The following is an 8,885-nucleotide window of genomic DNA, read 5'->3' as shown; positions in this document are numbered from 1 at the left end:
AAAATCTACACAACTTATTTATAGATTTCTCTATTTATGAACAGTTTTCATGAGGCTCTGTCAGATGTTATACATTCTTAAACATGTGTTAGCATTTTACGTACCCATGTAGCTTAGAAATGCCTAGAAGACTTTTTTGAATCACATGGTATGGTACGTTTAAGTTTATTATATAGGCTTTTTTAAAAACATATGAATCTGTTTAATTAGGTTGTAAGCAATTTAGAACACCAGTTTGTGAGGATACATCCCATTTGTCAGGGAGAACTGAGATCGCAGCTAGCCCTGGAGCTGAGGAACAGCTTTAATCTTTGGCAAAATCTGTGAGTCCACAGCTTTCTGATCAGCCTTTCGCTGCTCTGTAATCTCTTATTTCTCCTTCTCTGTGTCGAAGATCTCGCCTTCCTGATGCCTGGGCTTGCGCAGCTGCTTCTTCTTGAAGTAAGCGTCAGTCAGGTGTTTGGGGATTTTAACCCCGCTGATATCAACTTTTGTAGAGGTGGCGATAACAAACTTCTGGTGTGCTCTGCGCAGAGGAACTCTGTTGACAGCCAGAGGTCCAGTCACAAGCCACTGCCCAGCTGCTTCAGGAGAATCACTCTCTTGCCCCTGTGGCGCCCAGTGAGGATGATCAGGACAGTCCCGGGAGTGATGCTGGAGCGCAGCCTCCTCATGTGCTGACTGAAGGGCTTTTTGCCATGGCTCAGCAGCTTCGGAGGCCCGTCTTCTGTAGGATACCTAGGCATTTTTCGAAGCTTCACCACTCGGGTGACACCGTTCTTGTCCCCACCAACTGTTTTTGCAACAGTAGCAAGGACCTCCTTTTTTTCTTCTTTTCAACCTTGGTCTTGGCAGCTGAGTATTTCCTTTTGTACAAGGCCTTTCTGGAATACATAGCTGATTGGGAGTACCTGCCAATTCCTCTCACCAGGACAGGGTTCCGGCTGCAGTGGGGCTTTGCTTTCTTAATTTTTTTACTCTTCGGTTCACCCTTTTTAGCTGCACCAGCGGCGCGGGGACCAGAGGCAGCAGCATTACCGTCAGCCTTCTTGGCCGCAGGTTTCTTTTTCTTTGTATCAGGCTTCTCCGCCTTTTCACCCATCATCTTGCAAGACTGGAAAGAGGACTAAGGCCAGGCTTTTTTTCATAGTTACTTTATCATTTACATTCTCACAGCCAAGGCACAAAAATTGCCTGCATGAGGTCAAGTAATTGTTTGCTGCTCTAAGTGATGACTCCACAGATGTGTTCTTTTTGTGAACATCTGTTGCCAGTGCGCCAACTCATGACTTGTATACATTTTGTTACAAGTGCGCTGTACTGCAACAAAATATCTGGAGTTTTAAAAGAAACTAGGAAATCAGAATGGCTAAGAAAATGGGGTAACATTAAAAAAATAGGACAAACGGAAGCTAAAATGAGGTTTAGCTGCTTTTTAAAAAGTACATTTTGTTTAAGATTGTGTACTTTCTCACTGCCTTTGGATTTCATGGCTGTGAAGAGACACCAAGACTTCAGCACCTCTCATGAATGAAAGTGTTTAATTGGGGCTGCCTTACAGCTCAGAGACTTAGTCCATTGTTTTCACAGTGGGACACATGGTGACCTGTAGGCAAATATGATGACCAACAAATGGAAAGATGATTTCCCACGTACTATTGTTCTTGTAAGTAGCACTATCATTTCATGTGGTATAATCCCATGTAAACCATATATATATATGGAAACCATGTATACACACACACACACACACACACACACACAGACACACACATACATATAACTTAAATGCCCCATACTGTTTTTTGTAAGTAAACTTAGATAATTATTTCCCTATAACCTTTTTGAACATCCTTAGTGCTATTTCTCCTTCTATATCACTCTGTGTCACCTCATTTTCCCAGTTTTTCCTTCATAGGACCTGTGTTCTGTTATATCTATCTCCAGAGCTCTTTCAGTGTGGATGATTTGACCATTTCTATAGCTCTCTTTATTCTGCATAAACATCCACACAGTCTATAGCCATTGGTCTCACAAAATAATACTTTCTTTCACAGTTTCTATTCAGAAATCTACATTTCCAGCTTCTCATTACTTGCTGTCTTTTCTTTTTCATTTATTCACATGGTTCTATATAATGTCATAAAATACGTATATCTTCCTAATGTGCATTGTCTTTACTTCTTTTCACTCATTCATCTGATTCTATATCATCTGATCGAATATGTGTATCCTTCTAACAAGCAATTTCTCTTGTGTTTCTTTTGTCCTCAAAACATATAATGCTCTCAGTTACTTTCCTATAACAGCTTCAGAATGTTTATTAACTAACTGCAAACTTCTAATCTCATTTCTTCTTCCCCTTTCTCTTTTCTCTCCCCTCTTTCTTCTTCTCCCTTCTTCTTCCCCCTCCATTTTCACAACATGGTCTCATACTTTAGCTCAAGGTTCCTTTAATTTACAGCAGTTCTTCTGTCTCTGTTTCCTAATTGTTGGGTTTGTAAACATGAGCCAACACACCCACCTTATTTTGAGAGATGCTGGTCTGAGGTAGTCTCACACTACAGTACAAGCTAGCCTGGAACTTGCTTTGGAGTCCCAGTGGGTCTCAAACTTGCAGGAGCCTTTCTGCTCTGCCCACCTACTTTTAGAATCATAAAATGAGCCACCACATGTGACTCAGCTTTGTATTATGTACACTTCAGTCAGCTATTATGAATCTTTCACATGTGTGGCAATCTAGTTCATAACATAGCCAAATGTTTGAGTATATCTTACCCTAGAATTCCATCTTTTATTTCCCCTATACCTGCATCATGTCTTATCACAAATACTGTGGCAGAAACTAGTTAACCTTTCTTTCTCTCACTGGGTCCTTTCATACTTTACTCTGTTGCAAATGAAACCAACTGCCATTGTTTTCTTTGAATTAGTTTTAGATCCTAGATGGTAGGTATGATCATGCCTGAAGAACAGACTCAACTTAGCACAGTCTTAGTGAATGAATGTCCAACAAACATTTTTAAAATTGAAATAAACCTGCATGGTATGTATATGTTTACTTGAAACTCTTTTGATGCTTCAAATTAAAAATCACTCACTAAAGACTGACAGATTTTCTGTGCCAAATTATGTACTCTTTGACTATGAAAGGTCTATCAAATTGGCCAAATATTAAAACCTGTTTGAGTGACAGGATTCACAATGTCCCAAATTGGTGATACAAGTTATACATGAAAGATCTAAGTGTTTAATCAAAATTGAATTTTCGGAAAGAAAAATAAGATTTGGATAAAGCTGACAAATTGTGCATAGCCAAAATAATGTTATTTTATATTAGATTATCTTCAAATTTTCCTTTACACAAATAACCCTCCATAATATTAAGGTATGCTCATGTCTACCATATACTAGAGTCTCTTCCTTTACCCATGCCTACTTCCAGTTTTATCTCAAATAGTATTTGTTTCAAAAACCATTACATTTTCTTTCTCAATGTTAATAGGGTCATGTATAAAGTCTATGAGAGCCCTGAAGCATGATCCACTGGGGTATTCATGGCATTTTTGAACACAGGTTTTCATGCAAGAAGGCGTGTATCAGAATACACACCCAAAAATGTAATAGATTAATTATGATTCCTGAAAGTTCCAAGAGTTTGGAATAGCCACTCATACTTAAGTTTTGTGCTGTCATTGGTAAGGTGAGATAATATCAAAATTCCAAAACTCATGTAAAAATGAAATTACATGTTATATTCAAAATTAGAAACTAACATGACTGGGTCTCAGCTTAAGTCATTTTATGTGGCCATCCCTAAGTCAAACTGATTTAAGACTTCTCTGTATTATGCTTATTGTGTTGTATTTTCATATTGAAATTTTATCATGGATTATAATATTTGATAATAATAGTGGTTGTTGCTCTCTGTAAGGTCTATAAGACTAGTTTTTGGTATACTATTATATACACAGACTCAGTTCATGACCACTTTTATTTAGTAAACATAAGTGTGTCTATTAGAATGGCAATTTATTTTATTTTCATACGTCTACATCATCTGCATAATTCATACACACATACATACGTATATACATATACGTATGTATGTGTGTATGTATTAAGAATATGAAGTAAAGTAGTTGAAGTCTATTTTTCACCCAAAGCAGGTTTTATATATTCCGATAATTTGCACCTTTTGAAAAGCAGATCTTTTTTTAAAGCTTTGACCATATTTTTATGACACAGCATGCTGGCTAGTTTTGTGTCAACTTGACACAAATTAGAGTTATCTGAGGAGAAGGTACCTCAGTTGAGATAATGCCTCCATAAGATCAGAATTTAGGAAAGCTTGCAGGGCATTTATTTAATTGGTGATTGACTGGGGAAGGCCTAGCTCACTGTAGCTAGTGTCAGCCCCAGCCTTGGATGCTATTTGCAATGTAAGATGAGCAAGGCGTCATAAGCAAGCCAAGAGGCAGCAGTCTTCCATGGCCTCTGCAAAAGCTCTTACTTCCAGGTCCTGCATGCTTTGGGTTCCTGTATAGGATTCTCTCTGTAGATTAAACATCTGTGATTAAAGATCTATCTATAAGCCAAATAACCCCTTTCCTCTTCAAGTTACTCTTGGTCATGGTATTTCATTATAGCAGTAGGAATGTACTTAGTTCAAACAGTTAATTTTGTATTTCCAGAGTACATAAGACAGATAGGTGTCCCTGATGCAGAATATCATCAATCATGTTTAATTTTTCTGTTGAAACAGTTTCATTTTATTTATTTTTGTGTTATATGTATGAATATTTTGCTTGCTCATGTACACACACATCTTATTTTGAGAGTACCCAAGGAAGTCAGAAGATGGCATCAGATCCCCCAAAACTGAAGTTGCAGATGGTTATAAGCTGCCATATGGTTTCTGGGAACAAAACATGGTTCCTTTGTAGGAGTAGCAGGTGATTTTACGCATGGATCCATCTGCCTATTGCAGAAGGCTCTAATTTTTAGAAGCATTAAGTGCCTTTTGGAATTAAATGTCACAAATTAAGCAGTGAATTGTATTTTTTTTCATTTGACTTGAAGTTTTACACACCACCAATAAAACTGCTTTTCTTCCATGATCATAAGAACTCATTAAAAAACAGATTTTACAAGTGAGCAAGAAAAGCAAAAGGTCCTCAGGTCATTCCCAGTTCTATTTTCAATTTCATAGGCATTGCCATTAATTGTGTCTTCAAAAGGTGTTATTGATATAGGAGAGGCTTCAGGAGAGCAAGGGAAATAGGCGTATTATATAACAGTTCAATTGATTGTTAGATCTAGATCTCTACTCAGGATTAGGAATCCATGCTGTGGAGATCTTGTCCTAGACTTCCCAAATGATAATAATTAATACAATGTGTATCCCAAAGTACACATTGTAAAGGCAAAGTTACTTGTAGGGAGTATACACCAATATCAATTTCTCTAATGTCACATATGATATTAATTGCATTTAAATCACTATTCTCACAAATTTTCTTATGTGACATGAAAAGAATATCTATAACTGAATGTACCCCAGTGTATATGTAATGATAGCATCTAAACACTTCTCTTGTTTGAATTCATTTTCTTCCAAAAGTAGATCATTTGGGGCTAGGATGAGAGCTCACTGGCAAAGTGCTTGTAGTACATGCAAAAGGACACAAGTTCAGGTACCATACATCCATGTCAGCAACAGAGGTGCACGCCTTCAATATCACTGCTGCATGGCAGTGAATAGCAGATTCATGTGATTTATGGACTAGTCAGTCTAGCCAATTGATGTGCTCCAGGTCCGATGAGAGAATTTGGCTCAAAAAATAAGATGAGAAATAATAGAGGAAGATACTTGATAAAATCTCTGTTCTCCACAAAGGCACATACAGACCTGTCCCTACATCCACATATGTGTACACACATCTATGCCCCCTACACATATGCATGCACCCTAAATGTGAAATTTCCATTATGTTATTTGAAGTGACTCCATGTTAGAAATGCCACATAAACAAATGTTGGCCTTAGAATAATTCTATTTAATCACAAAATTAAAAATTGATAACACAAGTGAAAGTAATTCAATTTGGTACATTTGCAGTTTTTATAGTCTCTTAACTACAAATTCACATGAGACTGTTTTTAGGATTATATTTATATTCTTAGTAGGGTTGTAATAAAGCTAAAAATCAAAGAAATGTCAAAATGTCACCTGGGAACTGGGATTAGAAAGGGAAGTCATTCCCTGGGCAATGATGGTCTATAAGGAAATCACATCATAACTCCATTAACACTAGAGTATATAAACTGGGCAAAGCAAAGTGAGCTGAAGTATTAGAACCAAAACCAAGTGAATTAAAAGAAAGAAGCAGAAAGCCATAGACTAATGGGAAAGCTATAACCTACCTGACATATTTATTACCCTCAAAAAATCATACCTTTATCATATCAAAAATCAATATCTAAAATTGAAGAATTTGTATGACGATTTCAAATAATGACTGCCCTTCTCCCTTAAGTGTTTCTCTTGGTATTCCAGTTAGATAAGAGCTAGGCTACTACTTGTGAGAATCAGTTCTTAAAAGACAAAATTGCAGGAAAAGGTGACTTGGGTCTTTGAGCAGTTAGCTCCATCTGTGAAAAAGCACGCAAAGGAAATTTTGCCCGTGCATCACACACCAGGATAAGCTAAAAGAAAAATGACTTTCTATGGGTTTCTTCTCTTTTTTGTTTACCTGGACTTAATTATTTTACCTTTTTTTTTGATTAAGAGATCACATTGGCTGAGGCATCCAAAATGCAAAATGGTAATTAAAAGTGATTCAGGCAGCTCCAGCTGGCTCCGGAAGAGCTCCCAATAGGTAGGCTGACATTTCTACCCTTTAAGAATCCCTCCTCAGATGCAGTTCAGAGCAGCCAACCTTGATTCTACCCATTTGATTAAACAACAGAGAAACTGCAAATAGTAAAAGTCACTTCTCCTGGGCCAGCTTAACCTGACAGAAAATTCAAGGAAGGAAAGTGATGGGAAGGGAGGTTACAGATTAGTATTTAAAAAGCCACTTATCACTTCACATGCTTTAAAGTGTGTACCTAATTAGTCAGGGAGCCTTCAGATGATAAATCCTGTCACTGTCTCCTTGTTAGTTATTTGTACATAGCTTTTACCAAAATACTCAAGAGAGCAGTTTAAATGCAGAAATTATTTATTTTGGCTCATGGTTTTGGAGCATAGAATCTTAAGTTGCTTGACCCTATGAACTTGAGAAGAACCCGTGGTTGCAGAGGAACAGGGCTAACTTCACCTCATGGAAGATAAAACTCAGAGAATGGGGGCATTACAAATACAACCTTTAGGATTGGCGCTCTCTCCCTTTTACTTTTTTTTCTTAATTTTTTGAGACCTGTTTTGTTGTTGTTGTTGTTGTTGTTGTTTTTCTGATTAGTCCTGGTAGTCCTAGAACTCATATTGTAGTGCAGGCTGGTCTTGAACTCAAGAGATCCACATGTTTGGCCTCCTTCATGATGGAATTAAAGGCATGTTACACCAGGCCTAGCTTACAAATATAACCCTTAAAAGCACATAACCTACTTTGGCCAATGAGAAGTTACCTCCCAACCATTCCAGAACCATCAAATCTGTTTCACCAACTGGTGTGAAAGCATGGATTCATCAGATGAGTCTGTGAGGGACACTTTATATCTGAGTACCTGGAGAACTGTTAAAACAATTTCTTTTTGCCCTAGACTTCTCAAATGATACTTAAAAAATAAGGTCACATTGTCTTTCCTTTCTTTGATTTCCCATATAAATGGATAACTTTGGGAAAGGCAGTCTCTAGGTTCCAGTTACTAAGATGCATTGATTGTCTATGTATCATTTCCTTCATCTTCCTCATCCTACCTTGCATAGTAGTGGCTGTTCCACATCACATACAGCAGGCTGAGGACAGTTACAAGAACTGTCAAAGCATGGTAAGTTTCACAACCATAAAGTATCCATATCCTTAGTCCCTTCCTACCACAGGGCTAATCAAATGCCCTTATTGTAAATAACCAATTTTCCTCCTTGTGACTCTATCTGCTCTTTGTTCCTCTAAAATTAATGCATCTTGAGTTTGGTCCTATACTGCCACTCCATCCCCTCACCCTAAAATCTTCTCAAAAGGTTAAAGTGGCACATATCTATTGTAAAATATTCATAAGAGCACACTAAATCGGGCTGGAAAGATGGCTCAGCAGTTAAGAGCAGTGATTGCTCTCCCAGAGGTCCTCAGTTCAATTCTCAGCAACCACGTGGTGGCTCACAACCATCTGTAATGGAATCTGATGCCTTCTTCTGTTGTGTCTGAAGACAGCAACAGTGTACATAAAATTAAATAAATAAATCTTTAAAAACATGAAAGAAAACACTAAATCCTTACAGCTCTTCTTTCACTCTCTCTCTTTGGGTAAATGTCTTTTGGTCAGTACTGAGCATTAGACTGCCAGAACAATACACCCGCTCTGGGATAAATGCCCTTTCTAACTGTGCTAAGGAAAGGTTGGACCTTAGAAACACTACATTAGTTTTAATGATCTATTCAAATTGGACCTGGCACTTTCCATGAATGATTAGACTGTATTAGCATAAGATGCTTAAGGAAGTTATTGCTAATTATATTGCACATCTACGAAGGCAAAAGAAACTGGAGTTCTTGCCTTTATGTATAAAATCCTACCATCTTGTGTGGTAATTATAGTTATACCGTATAATTATGTAGGAAGCATAGTTTGGGTGTATAGTTCTTCCTATTTTATGTCACATGATGGATTCTTAGAGTACACTCTTCATTTGCAGCCAGCATCACAGGAAACTTTCCAAC

At 37.5% G+C, this 8,885-nt stretch overlaps 1 pseudogene; it reads right to left on the bottom strand.

The window, feature by feature from the left end:
• Nucleotides 1-222: 222 nt before the first annotated feature.
• LOC114608471 lies at nt 223-1,105 on the bottom strand (annotated as a pseudogene).
• Between the last annotated feature and the right edge of the window lie 7,780 nt (nt 1,106-8,885).

The sequence above is a fragment of the Grammomys surdaster genome, unplaced genomic scaffold (genome assembly GCF_004785775.1).
Source record: "Grammomys surdaster isolate TR1022 unplaced genomic scaffold, NIH_TR_1.0 125901, whole genome shotgun sequence".
Lineage (NCBI taxonomy): Eukaryota > Metazoa > Chordata > Mammalia > Rodentia > Muridae > Grammomys > Grammomys surdaster.
The sequence above is the reverse complement of the archived record's forward strand: the minus strand, read 5'-3'. Positions and strand labels throughout refer to the sequence as shown.